Genomic DNA, 4,408 nt, shown 5'->3' on the forward strand with positions numbered 1-4,408 from the left:
GGAGGGGGAGGGGCTGCGTAATAATCACAAAGTTTTACAACGCGTCGTTAAACTAAACGCAGGTCGCCGTGTCCTCGTACCGAACTGAAAGTGGGGCCTTATTTCCCCTAGGAACTCTACTAGGGATGTTTTCCATCCTGGGGAAGTGAGGTCAGGTCTGTTTTATGTCGGACCGTACCGATTGTTCTGCGCATCGTTCATGAAAACGAGCCAAAACACCTATACTGGCCACACGTGGGCATAGATGGAGTTAACCTGAACCTACCGTACTCAGGGTCACGTACCGAGGCGTCGTGGAAAAGCTTGTAAGGAGAAGATAAGTAAGAGAAGATAAGTAAGACAGGATGAATGGACGTAATACAAGGGGAGAATTGTAAGAAAATAGTTACCATGCTTGTAAGTGAACTGGGGACATTTTATCTTTTAATATATATATATATCTCAGTTGGTAATGACGTAGATATCGTTAACGATGAAAAATATATCTATATGTATATTCGAAAGATTAACCCATATATATATATATATATATATATATATATATATATATATATATATATTACTTACGAATGAACCATGAACGTTATGATTGTTATTTGTGTCTTGTTGATGAAGGCGTACCAACAAACAAATAATGGACAGCCGAGAGTTCCGTCCCCGTTGAAATTACCATTTGCAAGGCGCGCATTGAATAGCAATAGCATCGTTATGCATCGGGCGTTTTGTGCAATAAAATGCATCGTTACACAAGTCCGGGATCCACACGTAACGTCAAGCCATTGAGAATATAAAATATCCTGACTGGGCAACTGTGCTTGATATCTGTAATACACTGGAGGCGCATACGCGGAATTGCATTGGAGCTTCGTAACTAGGAATTTTTTTGGGATCGATGAAATCCGATGCATCTCAAGGTGCACTGGAGCGTAGATAATGCATCGTGCCTTGCGGTGCATTAACGTGCATTGAATTACAATTTCAGTAGGACGATACCTTAAGTATTTCGTCGTACGCATTTTAATCGATTACTACCGATAATTGAATTTACTTCGATTTCAATGAAATTCGAAAATTTTTCTCACTGACCTCGGACAATATTTCTCCGATGCACCGGTGTAGGGGAAATATCGAGACAAAGGAATAATAATACGTATCTCTGCGAGAACAATTTTTTTTCCACTTTGCAAAATCGTTCGCGTCGAGCATGCGAAATTGCAGTTGCATGTGCATCTGTGCATCGGGGTTGCGGGGGGTGGTTAGAATCGCATAATGAACCGAGATGGTCGTACGGCTTTCATTACACGTAGATTATTCGGTAGGTCTAATGACGACAGCAAACTGGCAGGTATTTTGTAGCAAAATTGTCATACGGTATATACGGGGTGTCACGAAAAAAAAAAAAAAAAAAAAAAAAAAAAAAAAAAAAAAAAAAAAACGCGCTTGGAATATAAATATGGTACCCAGTGCCGTATACTTCAGATGGGAAAGACATGGGGATGATAGGTGGAGAAATCTCTAGACGGTGAATTTCGGCTAAGAATCAGGGTTTGACCGTGGAAATAGTCAGACTATCCCTTATAAGGACTTTTATTATCCTGGAATTACACTAAGATCCTGCAATCAGCTCGACTTCAGCCACCCCTGCCTACCCTTAAGACTATGAGTAGAAAACGACCGTATTGACGTGGCCAGGACCGTATCTATCAGGCTGACATGAGGCTATCAGGCGGGTTGGTTGGCACCACTGTACCAATGCTACTTTGATCATGGGCTTTAATCTGAAATGAAAAATGAAGCTAGTCTCCGTTAGAAAAATTAATCTTGCAAGACTGACTCCTAATTCTTTTCCAAGTACGCGGCTGACCCCAAAATTACGTATTTTATATTTTATTGAGTTCGACTCAATTATTACTGTGCAAAGAAGTTATTTTTCATGTTTTCCTCTAGTAACTTTTTTTTCCACTAGACACCTACTGTTTCCCGGTATGCTGTACGGGTTAGGAGGGAATATTTGTACGTATAACAGGTATTTATTATTCTATGCGGGTACACAGGCCGTATGCAAAATATTATATTTCATTATAACAATTATACGCTTGTGGTAAGTAAAACAATATTAATTACTGTACACACGGCTTTACGCGAATCCACGAATTTTCTCGCGTCAGCGTCACCAACGCGCGTTCGCTAATATTTACGTAATTGTGAACCGAATGCTGATACTAAATCTGTATACAGGTTTATTCACGGGAAAAGCACCAACTGAAATTGGCCGCGAATGGATAATTTCATGAATTGGATCAGGGTGGGCGTCATAAAAAAAAATTAAAATTAATGTCATAAAATTACTAAGATTATGAATTTCACATTATTTCATTTGCTTAACGAGGCCTGCCTCGATTAACAGAATCGTTCGATCGCGTCCAACTTCAGCTTGTGCGTTTTCCGTGAATGATTCTGTATATATGTATAATTGTACATATATATAATAGAACGTCCTGTTCATTCTCACAGAGTTCACTCTGCTGCACTGTCGTTCCCTGCGTATTGCGCATTGCGGTTTTAAAAAATAAAATATGTGATCGTTATAAAAAAAACATGGATAAATGCTTCAGAATATAAAAGACGTTTATTAAAAAAAAAATTTTTTTCAAATTTTCTTTAAATCCAAACTACACTGTATGCGCCAGTGCAATGTATCGGTGGCTGCACACATATCGTAAAAAAAAAAATAATAAAATAAAAAAAGGAACCAAAAAAATTTTTAAATTCTGTCCTCGTAACCGGCAAAGCCCCGTACAGGCGAAAGAATCCCAGGAATTTGTCCTTTTCAAAAAATATTTCATTCCCCTCGTCTGCTTCTTCCCTTTATCCCAAAGCACATTTTCGATTTTCAATCGCACCTCACCTCTGACACCCACTCTCTACGTCGCAAGGCACGGCCCTGGAAAATATCCATCGGTATTATTTTATTTTGACGGCCCATTAGCGCAACCGTGGCGAAACCTCCATTTTCGACCTTCTGGAGGAATTTACGATGGCAAATTATAATTTGATATTTACACGGTTACCGAGACTGGAGTGGGTAATTTACGCATCCTACGCCACTATTACGGAGGCAGGAGCGGTGGTGCGATTATTTTGAAAAATTGCCTAAGGGGCCGGGGTCCGGTTTGGGCACGAGGGTAGGAGAGCGGGAGAATCGAGGTAACCGCCTAAGCGAGCGTTTAAGGAATTAATGTAAAATTCACAGGATTTTATAAGTGATACTTTAATACATACAAATAATGAAAATATTAAATCCATCCATATATTTATATATACATATATATATACATATATATATATATATATATATATCCACCTAGCTGCATATTAAATACCATACCTATACAACGAACGTAATAAGAAACGCAGTGGATGCACTTAATGAAATGTGCACCGAAGCCAGCGGAGAATGCTCTTCTCTGAATTTTCTTTTAATAGTCCCCGGTACCAGAGCCATCCAGAAAATTGCAACGAAAGGAACCAGCAGCGGCAAGAACGCAGCAATGGTTACCCTTTGCAGCGTCGTTGCGCAAATCGCGAATTCGAGTGAATTTCCGGAAGGCTAAATGAAGAAATTGAAGAAATTTTGCAAAAGGATCCCTCAAAAGTAGCTGCACCCAAGTTCCTTACAGTTAGGGCCGTGCGCGTCTAATACGTATGTATATACATAAAGACTCGTTACGTACAGGCTGTTTCAGAGACGCGAAAATTCTATGAAAATTTTTCCTATCGCTACAAGTACATTACCTACCAGAGCTTTTCTACAGCTTCGGGGTTAACGCAGTTGCACCGAGTATCCTATACTTTTGTCTCCGACTCTACAGGCTGCCGTAGACCATATACAGCCGGCACGTTACTCGCGTCGCATGTGCATTGGTCTTTGCGCCACGTATAGCCGAGCCACACTTGGCACTCAAGAAAATCACAGGAGGAATTTATCGTACCACTTGGCGGGACGGTAATTTATGCTTGATTTACAGGACGTTTCATCATCGGACGTCGGGACGACGTTACCCGCCCGACCACCAATAACGATACAGGGAAGAAGGCAAATTTGCGGTGATACGGCCCTGGGGTGAAATACGTAACACGACCATAGAAAAATATTAAGTGCCTCGGAGTTGAGTTACAGTTTATCTTTTACTCGCGGGACTGGCGTGGCGCCTCGGTCTGAGCAACTGACGTCATCTATACTATTATAATTATTCCCTGAAATAACGAGCTGTCCGGGGAGAAAAAAGAAACATACATTTTCCCGACGTTAGAATAACGGCGCAAAAGCCTTATGAAAAAAAAAAGAGAAAAAAAAACCAAAATAGTTTGAAACAAAATTTGAGAAAGAAAATTTTTCTTTGCCCCC

The 4,408-nt window shown here is 40.2% G+C and overlaps 1 long non-coding RNA gene across 1 annotated transcript in view; it reads right to left on the reverse strand.

Annotated features, from left to right (window-relative positions):
* Positions 1 to 2,823: 2,823 nt before the first annotated feature.
* LOC107262810 overlaps positions 2,824 to 4,408 on the reverse strand; it is a 43,628-nt gene continuing 42,043 nt past the window's right edge. The window contains exon 5 of the long non-coding RNA XR_003058252.1: positions 2,824 to 2,944. This is a non-coding gene — a long non-coding RNA (uncharacterized LOC107262810). The remainder of the gene's footprint in view (positions 2,945 to 4,408) is intronic.

Source organism: Cephus cinctus, unplaced genomic scaffold (assembly GCF_000341935.2).
Source record: "Cephus cinctus unplaced genomic scaffold, Ccin1 Ccin1_scaffold0129, whole genome shotgun sequence".
Lineage (NCBI taxonomy): Eukaryota > Metazoa > Arthropoda > Insecta > Hymenoptera > Cephidae > Cephus > Cephus cinctus.